This window comes from Saccopteryx leptura, chromosome 5, assembly GCF_036850995.1.
Source record: "Saccopteryx leptura isolate mSacLep1 chromosome 5, mSacLep1_pri_phased_curated, whole genome shotgun sequence".
In the NCBI taxonomy this organism is placed as follows: domain Eukaryota; kingdom Metazoa; phylum Chordata; class Mammalia; order Chiroptera; family Emballonuridae; genus Saccopteryx; species Saccopteryx leptura.
In genome coordinates this window covers 19,879,994-19,896,095 of record NC_089507.1, presented here as the reverse complement: position 1 = coordinate 19,896,095, position 16,102 = coordinate 19,879,994, and positions in this window count along the sequence as shown.

Here is a 16,102-nt window from a genome sequence, read left to right as displayed (position 1 = left end):
TCAAAACCCTGGGCTTGCCCAGTCAAGGCACATATGGGAGTTGATGCTTGCTGCTCCTCCCCCCTTCTCTCTCTGTCTCTGTCTCTCTATCTCTCTCTGTCTCTCTTCTCTAAAATGAATAAATAAATAAAAATAATTCAAAAAATTAAAAAAAAAATGAGAAAAAAATTTTCAAAAAAGAATTATATACCAAATATATAAAGAACTCTACTCAATAATAAAAATATAATCTTCTTAAAATTAGGTAAAGATTCTGCTTATAAATTTCTCCAAAGAAGGCATACAAGTGGCCAATAAGTACATAAATAAAGTTCAATTACCTATTAGGAATAGAAAAATCAAAACCAAAAAGAGTATCATTTCACACACACTAGAATAGTATGATAAAAAGGGCTAGATAACAAGTGGAGTCAAGTATATGAAGAAATGAGAATTCATATGCAATGCTGGTAGAATCTAAAATGCTGTAAGTTCATTAGAGAACAGTTGAATAGTTCCTCCAAATGTTAAATATTGAGTCAGTATAGGACCCAGAAATTTCACCCAGATACATTTACAAGGTACACTTACAAGATAAATAAAAACATAATCCATGCAAAATTTGTACATTAATGTTCATAGCAGCATTACTCATCACAAATTTGATATGAGTCAAATTTGATAACAAGCCAAATATTTATTAAGTGAAGAATGGATAAGACAAATGTGATATAATATTATAATGAAATATAATTTAGCAATGAAAGTAATAAACTACTGATACATGCTACAACATGGATAAACCTTAAAAATAATATATATAATATAAAAAATGTGCCATTGTTTTAAAGATTTAGTGTAAGAATGACTTTAAGTCTTTGACACTACTCAGACACATTTTTTAATCATTTCTAAATGATTATAAAAAGTTGGATTTGTATAAGTGTTTGTATTTCAAAGGAAAGTAAAATACACTACATATAATTGATATAGTACTTCTTATAATGTCCTTGTTTACCTACAATTACTGTGTTAATCTTTTAAATGCTCCTATGAAGACATTGCAATTTTTTTTTCGTCTTGCAGAAGGATATGTTGTAGCAAAGTAATTTAAAGGATCATCTCCAGATATGTGATAATTAAGTAAAATACCTATTTATCTGGTATTTTATAGCAATGTAAAAGAAAAAGAGACAAAAAATATTAAGATAATTAAATGAGTCTAGATAAAAGAAAAACATTTTCAATTTTCTAAATAACTCAGCTTAAAGCTTTCTTTTTAAGTCTAGAGTATAAATTATTACCTCATTTCTTCATTTTATTTTGCTTGTATCTATTTGAAGCATCCAGATGATTGCTCTATATTTTATCTTGTCAAGCTGTTTCATCCATACAAATAAAGAATTTGGGTTTGTAATTTAGAGCATTTTTTAACCCTCATATGTCTTTACATTGATTGATATTTTTAAAAGAACACTTGAATTAATTCTCAAAAAATCCTGAAGATTCATTTAGATTCTAGTCAGATATCAAGAAAGGCTGGAAGTAAGCTTGTCACAAGAAAAAGTAATATCTATTTTCCAAAGAAGAAAGATTTCTGCCTTGTGTATTTCTAATGGCAAAATATTAAATAATCTGAAATTTCTCAAAAGTGATCAGAATGGAAATTAGACACATATAGGTATGACCAACCAATCAGACAATGACCAATAAAACTTCTCCGGATTTTCATAGGAGGTTAAAAACAACTCAGCTTTCTACTACAGCTTGATACTTTTTCAGTATTTCAGGTTTTCTCTTAAGGTCAATGAAAACTAATGACTAATATGGATAGAAAAAATTGATTTTTTTTTCTAAAAGATATAGACTTAAACTATCTACCAATGAGAGAGAACAAACAAAAGACAAGGCTTTATGTCTGGATTTTCTAGATGTATTACCTGCTTTGAAAAATGTCTTAATTTTACTCTCTACTCAGCCCAGAAAAAGATAGTCCTTTAAAAAAGAGGGTTAAAAAAAAAGATGAGTTTCAGATTTATATTCTCTTTTAGCTGTTGTATTACTAACAAAAATAAATCTTCAAAGTGCAAAAAACTGCATCACTAAATTGCCACCTTTGAGGTTTCAATTCAAGTCATATTTAGATTGACCTAATCTATTGTGTGTTTTATATTAAATATGAAAAAAAAACCATTCTTTTTACACATAGGTTCATTCCATGGACTCTGTAACAATTGTAGTTCTTAAGATATGTCATCAAATTCATTTCATATTTAAGGAAAGGTAGGGGAAATATTTTTAAATGTGTGTCAAAATACCTTATTACATATTCATAGGTAGACTATATGAGGAATTGCCTTCACTGAGACAAAGTGTAAAAGCCTTGAAGCTTTGCAGGGATGAATTTGGGAGGCCACACAACCAGGGTAAAATGGGATTCAGTGTGATTATTTCTGGGCAATAATTCAGAGCATATAATACCAAGGAAGGCTTGTGTAAATCCAGATAGAAAAAATAGATTTAAATCAAACTAATAGGTGGCGAAACATATGAAATATGCTTTGTATTGTGCCTTGGAGACACATGGCCAAATCCATATTCAAAAAAGCAAAAACAAACCAGAGTGATTTGAAGAATAAATTACTTGTCATCATGATCTTTAAAAATGCCAGAATTTAATGCAAAAATATAATCCTAACATTTATTGCCACAAAAATAAATGTCAACATATTAGACTTAACTGGTGAAGCCTTGTGGTAGCATTTCTGCAAAGTGAAAGAAACATGACAAGCTGTATTTCACGTTTATTAGAATGAGATTTGGTCTTTATCATAAGCAGTAGATTTAAACACTTTATTTTAATTTACTTCATGGTATTGAAGAAGCCATTGACTCAGATAAGAAAAAAAAATGTTATATGATGTTGTTCACTGAAGCCATCCATCAATCTCAGAAGTTAAATATGCATTATGACAACACCAAACTTTTATAGTAGGAAAAGAAATCACATACAAAATGACTGGGACATAGGCCATGTACCAAGCAGCACATGTTTGTGGGAGCTCTGTGTGGTGCACACTCATACATAACATTTACAGTACTTTTTCCATTTTCCCATCAGACTGTCTGCAGAACTGACAGTGAATAGTGTCCAGACCTAAAAACTCCATTGACTTATCTACTCAATAATGTTTATTTTTATAAAAGTTATAATTTATATATACATACTAAATGCATAGTTGGTATTTGAGTGCCATTCCCAAAACAAACGAGGCTTCTTTATTACACATCTGATATTCTATAATCCATTTAAAAGAAATCACCTCTAATTTTCCATAGATAGAATATTTATAACATTTAGATACTATGCTAAATGACACACATGCTTTCTCTAGATTTCACCAGGATCAAGCATAACAATGTTTATCATATTAAAAGTAAAATGTGTAGAATGCACTGTATAAAACCAACAGGTACATAAACACAATGAATATGTATATATGTAAATCCAAACGTTTACTTTCACATTTAGTGTGCATTGATAAATACATAAATACCTTTTCCAGGAGGAAAAAACAGTTTTTACTTGCATGAAGGAATGTGAAATTATACATGCAAATTTTGAAATGTCTAGTATGAAAATTAGTAATTTCAACACACTATACTCTGCAAAGTTATTTACATTTAAATATGAATCCAATTATCAGCTAGGTAGTAAACAAAATTCCATGTCTAAGCATAAATGGGTTTTATATAAATATCCTAAGTGCTGAAAAATGTGTGGTTATATAGAGTCAGCATATGGTACCACTAACCATCAACAAGTAATAAGATAATGTATTTTGAAATTTTTTCCAATATTCCTACTATGGAATTTTTATATTAAAGATCAATACTTCAAAATGAAGACCTTAAATATAATCATTTAATATATATTTGTGTGAATACATAATGATAATTATAGTAGTCCCAATTCTTAAGTAGTTATTTGGGAAATTAAGATAATACTTTTACATTTTGGGGGGCAACAGTGAGAGCTTTAATCTGAACTGGAAGTGTAAATATGCCAAAATTAACAGTATTCTTTAGTTTATGTGTATACTCCATATATTCCTCTGCCAAATTATGTTAGAAAAAATAAAGTATACCATAGAAACTAGTCTTTTTATAATGCGATCTCATCCCCATTTGCAATTTCTTGGTTTTATTTTGTCTATAAGGTACTAAGGAGTCTATTTTGATATCTTAATGAATAATATATATCACCTATGATGAGTCTGCTAACTCTATACATGCATGGGCCAATTTATTCGATGAAAGAAAAATTAATGTGCACATAGCCCAGGGCTAAGTATATGTGTATGGTTTATGAATAAACATAAATCTTTTCTTTGCCAACAAGTGAACTAAATGTCACAGAATCAGAAAACCTGGTCCTCAAAAGGTTCCTACTCACGTGAAAAAGATAGATCGGCCAAATTCCTTGTGATGAGTAATACAGTAAGAAAATAGAAGCAGAGGAAATACCTAATCCTGCTTGGGCAAGGGACTGTGGGCTCAAAGGGAATTGCAAAATTGCGGTTATGAAGAAGGCTTTACGCAACAAAATGTTTCATAGGCCCTGGCTGCTTGCTAGTGGGAGAGCATCAGCCCAGTGTGTGGAAGTCCCGGGTTCAATTTCCAGTCAGGACACGTAGGAGAAGCGACCATCTACTTAACCGTTATCCCCTTTCTTCTCTCTCTTCCTCTCCTGCAACCATGGCTAGATTGGTTCAAGCAAATTGGCCCCAGGCACTTACGATTGCTCCATGGCCTCACCTCAGATGCTAAAATAGCTCAGTTGCCAAGCAATGAAGCAATGGCCCCAGATGGGCAGAGCATCACCAAAAGGAGGCTTGCTGGGTGGATCCCAGTCAAGGCACATGTGGGAGTCTGTCTCTCTCTGCCTACCTGCCTCTCACTTAAAAAAAAAATGGTTCATAACCTAAAGTGTGAAATGTTAAGCAGAGGTTTTCCAGATGGGTGACTGAGTGGTGTATAGGTAGGATGTGGGCTGTTTTGTCTGGCAGCTCTGGGAGGCAGGTCAGCATAATGTGGGAAGACCAGATTAATAAAGCCATGGGTGATTTTTGTCATCTCCCTGCCTTATATGTATTGTCTCAGTGTTCCCATTTTCTTCTGAGGAAAACATAACCAAATCAAGTAAAACAAACGTTTACATTTGTAAATTAACAATTATTGCTTTTAAAACTGGGTTTCTTCTGATTGATCCATTTTTTAATACTCTACAGTGTGCACATTAAGTATTTGCTAGTTCTCTTTCAAATATGAAAACTCTATTTTAATAGAATTGAGTAGTCATGAAATAACATACTGAACACAATCATTGCAACTTACCTCTTCCTCATGTGCTTGCTACTGTAACTTTTTTTCTCTCAACCCATACCTGAATTATTCTACCTCCTAAAAGCAGTTCTCTTGCCCCATATATTATATTTATGGAGCTCAGAATATTCTTCCTAAAAGAAAATATCGGCCCTAGCCAGTTGGCTCAGTGGTAGAGCGTCGGCCTGGCGTGCAGAGGTCCCAGGTTCGATTCCCGGCCAGGGAACACAGGAGAAGCACCCATCTGCTTCTCCACCCCTCCCCCTCTCCTTCCTCTCTGTCTCTCTCTTCCCCTCCCGCAGCGAGGCTCCATTGGACCAAAGATGGCCCGGGCGCTGGGGATGGCTCCTTGGCCACTGCCCCAAGCGCTAGAGTGGCTCTGGTCGGGGCAGAGCGACGCCCCGGAGGGGCAGAGCATTGCCCCCTGGTGGGCAGAGCGTCGCCCCCAGTGGGCGTGCCGGGTGGATCCTGTTCAGGCGCATGCGGGAGTCTGTCTGACTGTCTTTCCCAGTTTCCAGCTTCGGAAAAATACAAAAAAAAAAAAAAAAAGAAAATATCTCCCGAGACTCTATTGCTGTTTTACATGCTTATTATTCCAAGAGATCTATGGGCAGTGCTCTGCAAAGGTGAAATATTTGTTTACCTTTGTTACTGGACTTGTCATGAAACCACAGAAAATGATACACTAAGAATATTTCATCCTAGAACTTACGTTGGTTGGGTAAGGCGTGACTTATCTAGGAGATGTTTCACTTGACATCCAATCAATACTCATTATTGAATTAATGTTTCATTTAAGCTATTTGACACTTTAAATTTAAAGGGAGGGATCATATTGAAATAAGGCCTGAACTGTGACAGGATAGAGTTCCGGAGTAGGTACTAGGGGAACTAAGACTATAGTTGACCCTTTTATGATGGCAGCAAACATAATATGAGATTGTAGTGACATATAATAGTCTATCAGTGCTGCTGTGGCGATTTAGGCTGTGATAGATGAAGATATAGGTTGCTCTCACCTATGATGACTGTGGATGGGATAGAACCAAAGACAATGTTAAAAACATTGTTATAAAATTTTCACAGATTTTAGGGGATGTAGGAAAAGAACTTATTTGAAAATATTCTGGTCCTGGCCAGTTGGCCCAGTGGTAGAGCATCAGCCCAGCCTGTGGATGTCCTAGGTTCAATTTCCAGTCAGGGTATACAGGAGAGGTGACCATCTGTTTTAACCCCCTCCCCATTCCCTTCTCTCTCTCTCTTCTTTTCCCACAGCCATGGCTCAATTGATTAAAGCATGTTGGCCCCGAGTGCTATAGATGGCTCTATAGAGCCTTCACCTCAAGTGCTAAAAATAGCTCAGTTGCAAGCATTCCTCCCAGATGGGCAGAGCATTGGGCCCAGATGAGGGTCACAGGGTGGATCTCAGTTGGCTTGCAAGCAGGAATCTGTCTCTGTATCTCCCCTCTTCTCACTTAAAAAAAAAAGAAAGAAAAAAAAAGAAATGTTCTGACACTGGGCCATGTGTAATGGTTTTAAATCAGGGGATTCAGAAAACTCCTGAAACAAGGACTTTGTTAATAAATTATTTTAGGGAGAAGGATCTGGGTTAAACAAGATCTCTAGGTTTTTGAGATGATTCAAGCATGTATGTTAAAAGTAGAAATATTAATGAAGCAGATAACTCATAAGTTACAGTGTCAGATGATTTATACATAACATAATAATATTCTTAAATTTCATCTAAGTAAGACAACCAAAATCTATGTCATTATTTTACCAACATTCAGGTTTGGATAATAAAAAGTTCATCTCTTGCTATTATGACATATGTGTAGTCCTTTTGAATAATGCTATCAACAGTTGAGGTAGTACAAATAAAATTTAAAATACAAATATACATAAGTGCAAATATTATGAACAGTTTTGGTCTCAATTCAAGTATAGTTTTATGCATATTTTTGTGTATGTTTTGTGTGTGTGTATGAGAGAGAGAGAGAAGGAGAAAGGGAGAGAGATGACTCATATGGGTTCAATATTTAATGACTTCTTATATGTTATCACTATAAATCAAATCATCCTTAATATATACAGAGAAGTTATCTCAAACTAACAATTATATTATTGAATGGATGGCTCAACCATTCATTCATATACACTTTCTTTCTTGTTCGATATAGTCATTCCTTTCTCTCCACTTTTCAACGTGATGCTTTCTCATCAAATTCTAAGCGCATATTCCAAAAGTCTTTCTAGTTGTCTCTTTTCTGTTTTTATTTGACGAACATCAATTCTGATGCACTACCCTTGTTTGTGTCAGTTTTTGTCATATCCTCAATGTTGGAGGTGCCAATAAAGAAATAAATTTGTTATGGAAACTGGACACGTTTGTGTTTTGCGTATGCTTGGCTTGAGCATCGCCTCCTCTGGTTGCTGTCTCTTTTGTCATTGAAATATCTGTTGTCTTGACGTACAGCATATAAAGTCTTCATCAGGAAGGAAGCTGTTTTTAAATATACTCCTAAGTCTACAGAGTAATCCAATGGCAAGAAAATGATTGTGAATCATTAAATTTTCTGTAACATTACAGGGCTGCGATGACTTTATCAGCTTTGTCACATAAGCAATAATGCTTTCTCCTTCAAACAAAATGTGGTTTATAAAATCTCACTCTGACGGTCATTACAGAAAAACCATCACAGTTTGATTGAAAATCCTTACTGCAGAATTCTTCAGTGCTTTCAACTTTCTAGCTATAATGTGTGTTTTCCTATAATTAGACTATAAGTAAGACCTAAACTTATTTAGTGTAGATTCACTCATCTCACTATTTCCACTTAAATTTTAAAATCTGACACTAGAGCCGACCAAAAAAAAAATCCTTAAATTCACAAATACATAAGTTTCATGAGAATCATTTTTAATAAATAACTTCATAGGTTCTTTTCACTTATTTGAAATTTGGTATTGACCAAATGAAAATTTAAAAAAAATAAATAGATTTTTCATTCAGAGAGACCCGCTGATTGTTTAGTAAGAACTTCAGGAAGAACATTTGGGGGTGACATAAGACTGGGGTCTTAGTGTCAACTTTTGAGGCTCAGAAAATACTTTCCACCCTAAATAGATACCATAATTTTCAGGGGAACCTGACTCACACTAACCAAACAAAAATGGCTGGTATAAAATTCAGAGGTTCAATTTCTCATATAATTAAAATAAAACAATTGGCATACTTCAAAAAAATGTGCATGTTGAAGATTAGCGTAAATTCTCTCATGGAGAAAGTTCTGGGAAAGAAAATTCTAATTGATACGTTGTGTGATAAGCACACAATCATAGTAAAGAGATTCCGTTGAAGGTATTCATAAACAGGATCATCAAGTCATTTCTAACTCATTTATTTTTGTTTGTTTATTTTGGGTTTTTTTTTGTGTTTTTTTTTTGTTTTTTTTTGTATTTTTCTGAATTGAGAAGCAGGGAGGCAAAGAGACACGTGCACCTAACCAAGATTCAACCGATATGCCTACTAGGGGGTGATGTTCTGCCCATCTGGGGTGTTGCTGTGTTGCAACTGGAGCCATTCTAGTGCCTGAGGCCATGGAGCCATCCTCAGCACCTGGACCACCTTTGCTCACACAGAGCCTTGGCTGCAGGAGACAAAGAGAGAAAAAGAGAAAAAGGAGAGGGGGAAGGATGGAAAAGCAGATGGATGCTTCTCCTCTGTGCCCTGGTGGGGAATCAAACCCGGGACTTCCACACACCAGGCTGACGCTCTACCACTGAGCCAATCAGCCAAGTCTCATCTTTTTTTTAATGTATGAATAGTTCTACTCAGTGGACTGTATGATTAATTCAACTTACTCTGAAATATCTTCCCTAGACTTTGTTATAGATAAACTGACATATCCTTGCTGTATGGAACCTTTATTTCTAAGATGCTATGATAAAACAACCTTTTTTGCCAAAAGTCTTTTTTTTTAGAACAGAATCCTATGTAATAATTTGATTAAATACATTAAGCAATTTTAGCTCAAAAACTAGATTAGTCAATACTTCCTTAAAAATTGGTTCATTAGATTAAGTTCCCTGAGCTATACAGTTCTGAGCAGTATAATCATAATATGTATTGTCCAAACTGGGATGCACTTGATACTTAATTTTACTGGTACTATTACTGGGTTTTACCCTAGGGAAAGTGAGGTGTAATCTGACCTTACTTGTAAGTAATCAATACTTTTTTAGATCACTAATCTCTTTTGCAGAGTTTTGTTTCTTCATTTTACTTCAAATTTCTAGGATTAAATTTTTGTCATCCTTGTTAAATTATTTGAATCTAAACACTGCCATCACCCCATAAATGGGATTCTGGCTAATGTGATATATGACACTTGTTGGTCTATTATCTGATAACTTCCATTAGACCTCCCTTTTCAACTCTCCAAGATGGAGAGACTTCAGTGAAGGATTTTGCTGCCATAGAAGTTGGCAGAACAATATGATAAAAACATGCCTTGGCCCTGCCTTACAGACTCTCTCTAGTCTGAGAAATAAACTTTTATCAATAGCTTAAATCATTATTAATGGAATTAAACACATATACATTAATTGCAACTTTTCTTTAGATTTTATGCATTGAATAATGTCTATCAAGGCCTTACTAATTTAAGCCTTGCCATCATACACCTGTTCAACTATTTTGCACTCCCAAATTACCACTTTACTGTTAGTCCTTCTACTTTCTAACCCATCATACCCAGTGGTTCCTGGTTAATCTTAACAAGGCAGTCCTATTGTGCATGAGCTCAACTTCCTCTTTTCACACCATAAAGTCCAAACCTTTTAAACTTTTATTTAGAGTTCTGTTATCTTTCAAAATTTCTAAGAAGTTTAAATGACCAACTCTAATGCTTACTAACTGAACACCAAAATTTATTAAACCCTATATTATTCACTGTACAATAGTCATCTTCCTAACAAGGAGCTTTCTCTTTCCCCTTCAGTGGTGAAAATAATAAGCTTCACAAAGGATTGAATATCTTGCCTGGAATTGCATCAGTAGCAAGTACCAATGTTGAAGCTTCAATCAGGCAGGTTTATTTATTTATGTTTTTAATTTTGCCCGCTAGTCCCTTTTTACCTTGCATGGTGCTTCTTCATCTCACAAAGACAAGCAATATCATGTAATTAATCAAGTAAACTACAGCCATCCGGTCCTATCTTAAAAACCAATGGGGAAAAGTTATCATTATTTCACAAATTTTAAAAATATTTTTCAAACATTAAAAGCTTTCTTACTAATAATTATACATGAATGGGGAATAAAATAAGAAAAAAAACCCCAACCTTTATTTAATAGATTATTTAAAATACTAGAAACACTGAGAATTAAAAGTGTTTTATTTTTTTGGAAAAAAAAAATCTCTCCAAGAGCTGTTTGAATAGTGCTTGCTTCTTTTTTCATATAACGTACAATGTGAGTGAGCACCTACTCTAGCTTTGGAAAATTGGAATTCATCTTTCTAGCATAGGTCAGTTTCCAACATGGTATCCTAGACATTCAGTGTCATAAAAATGTTCCAAGAATTTCTTAAATGTTAAGATTTTTTTTTGCCAGCGTCACTTCCTTTGAGACATTTTTTATTCTTCATCACAACAAATTTCCTCATTTATGTAGAAAAGACTTGCTTTATTAATATGCTCCTCAAGAGTCTCATGAATGGTGGCAATGCCAACTCTTTATTCTATAACCTTACTTATACTCCATTCAAATTTCATCTCCAGTCACCTTTTGTTTTCCTGTTGCACTTTCATATGCGGTGGCCAATATCTTCTATTGGTTATTCACTTTTGCACAATGCAACTTTTTTTTTTTAAATAGAGACAGAAAAGGACAGATAGGGACAGACAGACAGGAAGGGAGAGAGATAAGAAGCATTAATTCTTTGTTGCTGCTCCTTAGTTGTTCATTGATTGCTTTCTCATATGTGCCTTGACTGGGGGGCTACAGCAGAGGGAGTGACCCCTTGTTCAAGCCAGTGACCTTGGGTTCAAACCAGCAACCTTGGGCTTCAAAACAGTGACTTTTGGGTTTAAACCAGCGACCATGGGGTCAGATCTATGATCCCATTCTCAATCCAGTAACCTCGTGCTCAAGCTAATAAGCCCGTGCTCAAGCCAGATGAGCCCATGCTCAAGCCATTGACCTCAAGGTGTTGAACCTGGGTTCTCTGTTTCCAATGTTCTAGCCACTGTGTCATTGTCTGGTCAGGCGCAACATGGATTAACCACTGGAAAAGACACGACACAACTCCACACTTGCCTGTCTGTGCATGACCTGAGTAACAGATACTTGACTGGTCACTGACAGAATTTGAAGGAGTGGCAGAACTTGTCACTGATTATGCTGTACATTTGTTAATTATGCAGCAACTTGTGACTCAAGACCTAGTAGCAAAGTCTGTACTTTATGCAATTATTTACAGTTAATATAAAAACTAAAATTTGAGCCAGGTTGTTGGAAGATTGGTGTTAGTTCACCAAATCATGGCAACTCAAATTTATAAATATTTATAAATGATTCTCAAATAGTCAACTTCAATATTTATGAACATCCCTTTTTACTTACATATTATTTAAATATTTTACCCATTCCTGTAGTCCCCTCCCTTTTTTGATTTTGACTTAAGGAATGGGGCAGGGTTTATTATGAGGCAGCACATATGTATTAGTTGTTACCTCCTTTTTCCTATTCTCTCTCACCACTCTTTTTAAATCTTCTTAAGCTCTAGACCAGGGGTCCCCAAAATACAATAAATGTATAATTGCTTATACATTTAATGTATAAGCAAGGAATACAATTGAGTTGTAAAGGGACTTGTGGCTTACTGAAGGACTCATGCTCTGTGATTGACTGAGCATCTTCTTGACTCCAGAAGAAGCTAGGCTATGCCAGAAAGAAAACTCAATCATCCTAGATTTCTGGATTTTTTTTTAAAAGGAAGCAGAAAATGTTCTTCTAAAAAATAGCCTGTTATCACAGTTCTTTAATGAAAAACAGAGTTAGCATATGATCCAGCAATTCTAGTTCTGGATTTCTACTCCACAAAATCCAATAAAGGGACTCAAATAGAGAGTTATACACCAATGTTCACAGCAGCATTATTCAAAATAGCCACAAAAGTGGAAGCAACCTACTTGTCCACCATCAGCTGAATGAATGAACAAAATGTAGTCCATACAAACACTGGAATATTATCCACCTTTAAAAAGAAAGAAAATGCTGACACATGCTATAACATGGATGAATCTTGAAAACACTACGCTAAGTAAAATAAGCTAGTCACAAAAGGACAAGTACTGTATGACTTCACCCATACATAGTAACTAGTCAAATTGACTGAAACAGAAAACAGGATGGCAGATGTCAGGAGCTGGAAAGAGGAGACAATCAGGAGTTATCTCATCATGGGTAAAGAGTTTCAGTTTGCAAGTTTTGAAAATAATTAATATAACTGAACTGTATACTTACAACTGATTCAAATATGCTGTGTGTATCAAAAACATGCCCTATTCAAAAACATTGACAATTTTTTTATTAAAAAATCTGAAGGGAGGGCTGGATTCAAGTGTTTTAGGACTTGATACTGGTAGAAATATAATGGTAAGCTCCTTAAGAAAAGGCTGAATAATTGAATATATTACTAACTGGAGAGAGCTTTTGCTTTGACTTGAAAAAAAAAAAACAACAACAAACCCTTCTCTTAACATTTACACACTTAATGATTGCAAGATTTCCCATAGGTTACCTTCTGCTCCACATCCTTTAAACTTTTTTCCTTTCCCCATACTTCAGATCCTAGTTCTCTAGAATATTTCACATGATTTACGGTTTTTCAAATAAATTACAACTCCTGAAGCCTTTCTACATGGGTATAGTTAATACTAATCATGGAAGTGATAGCAACCTCCTAGATATATCAGTCTAAACCAGTGGTTCTCAAGGTGTGTGCCAAGGTGCACTGGTGTGCCCGGGAAGATTTCCAGGAGTGCCCTATGGTATTCCAGAGAAATATGTGCCTGTTGGGGACCAAAAAAACAACAGCATTTTTGGAGTGTAGATATTTGGGGGACTGAGGTGTGGAGAATTGGCTGTAAGCTGACAGTCTGCCCAACCCCCCACCTCACTTGCCTGATTAGGTTGCAAAAGGCTGTTAAGTTGTGGTGCTGGATTGTTTACACTGCCCACCATGCTCCCTGGAAAGACTGGAGGCAAATTTCTTCTATCCTTTGTTTGGTGTAAAGCTAAGATTTGATATGGCCTCACTTTGCCTTATAAATAAAGCAAGATGCAGTTTTTGGATGTGCTTTGTTCTTACAAGCAGCACTTATAGGGCCCTCCCAACCCCATAGTTTCTTAATTCCGCACCATTCCCACTTGGGACCTGGAATTACTAGCTACGCTGGTTCGCAGCATGTGCCCAGATATAAAAATAAATATAGTTACTCTATTATACTATTTAATTATGGAAATATCACTCTTTTTGTTAACACATAATTATTATATTTATTATTAACACATCATTATATTATTTTTAGATAAATACACCCAAATAAAATGGATAGATTTTTCAAAAAGAAGAGTGATATTGAAGAATCCGATTCTGAAAATGAGCAAAAGTTAAGTGTAAATAAAATAGGACTTGAAGGCTGACAGGCATAATTTAATTTATAGCATTTTCCATCACTTAACACTGAACAATATGATTGGATTAAAAACCCATTCATGGAAGCTTTAAGTGATTTTGGTTTAACATTAACAGAAGAAGAACTGGCAGCTATATCCACTGATCGTGAATTGATGATTAAACATAAGGAATTATCTCTTGAAGGCTTTTGGATTTCTATAAATGAAGAATTTGTGGCAATATCTAAAAAAGCTTTGAATATTTTACTACAATTTTCATCATCCTGTTTATCTAAATTAGGATTTTCTATCCTCAACACAATTAAGAGTAAAAAGAGAAGAATTCTTCAATGTATTGACGAGGAAATGAGAGTTTGCCTTTCAAATATATGCACAAACATTGAAGAAATCGGTAGGACATATCAGGCTCATGTTTCTCATAAACACAAGAATAAAAAAACTTAACACATTTGTGCCGGGACCTGCTGAATTTATTAAATCTTACTAAGAATGTATCTCTATTTATAAAAAGATAACTTTTTGTCATTTTTGTTTTATTTTTTTAACCCCTCTTTTTTACAAATCTGAAAAAGCATAACTCAAAAAATATAACATAAAAATGTTTTTTAATGTCAGAATAAATTTAATTTTGTCATCTTTATTTCATTTAACTACCATAAAAGCACACTAGGACTTTATATTTATTTCTTTAATATTTGACTTAATTATTACAACATATTTCTCAGAAGTCTGTATATAGTGCAGCTATAATTATTTGTAGAAATTTAAATGCACCCTGACTTCAAAAAGTTTGAGAACCACTGATCTAAACCCAAACAAAATGTATCCCTTTTTTAAGCAGAATATCCTCAGCAGATATGAAAGATGCTTATGGACACCTCAAGATGATTTATCATGAAGGAAAGTGATACAGAAGACAGTTCTTAGTGGAAAGAAATGTTTATCTTAACCAAATGAGAAAAAAGAAGTCAATTGAGTTAAAAGCAAATTGTAATTCTGAAGGAGCAATATACACAAAAGAAAAAGGAGCAAGAAAAAAGACACAAAGCATAAAATGTGATTTAATTAGCAGAGCTGAAGATATATATTAAATAATTTTACTAAGCTATTAAGACAGTGACATAATATAGGAACAAAGCTAACAGGAATTATACTGCTATAGGATCTCAAGCTCAAGAAAATGTTATATTTGAAAGAGGGGAAGATTGGAGGGATAAAATGAGAGATATGTACACAGAGAAAAATGTGTTTAACAGAGCACTCACAATAGAGCAGGTAAGAAGAGATTCTGAAACAGAAGGCCAAGACAGTGAAGCAGTGGCAACAGCACAGGAAATACCTAAACATAAATGAGTACGTGGCAAAGAAAGAATGCCAGTTTTAAGCACTAACTGATCAATATGTAACAAGGAGGTGCAGAAGAAGAAGAGATGAGTGGAATTAGAAAGACTTACTTGCCAACCACATGTGCCATCTGTTAATATGACAGTGTGTTACAAAGTAAAATTGTTCATAAACACTAATGAATCAACTTTAAGAAAATTCAACCTGTGACATATGATGATGCATAGATAATTGAATGTCTATTTACAAATCAAGCAGAATTAGTGGAAGGTGTGTGAATTCAAACTGTCAATAAAACAGTAGATTGGTCTTATGAAGGAGAAATGCTATTCTGACTACTGTTTTACAACACAATGTCTTTATATTATCTATAGATTAACATTTTATGTTATGTCCACAGTACTAAAAATAAAAATCTTGGTTGAAAAAAAAAGGTAAACTGTTGATGCCTATGATACTAAGATGTGGAGATTTCTTAAATTGTGCACCATTCCACATCAGTAAAAAATTATGCGTATGTTCATAAAATCATAGTAGAAAGTGTCAAGATAAGAAACTAACCAATAAAGTATACTGCAAATTTCATCATTATGGAATTGGGCATTAAGTTTTTTTTTCTTACTGTTTCTTATGCTATGATTGATTTTGTCATGAAAGAACGATGATATTTGGGGTTGTAGAAGTATA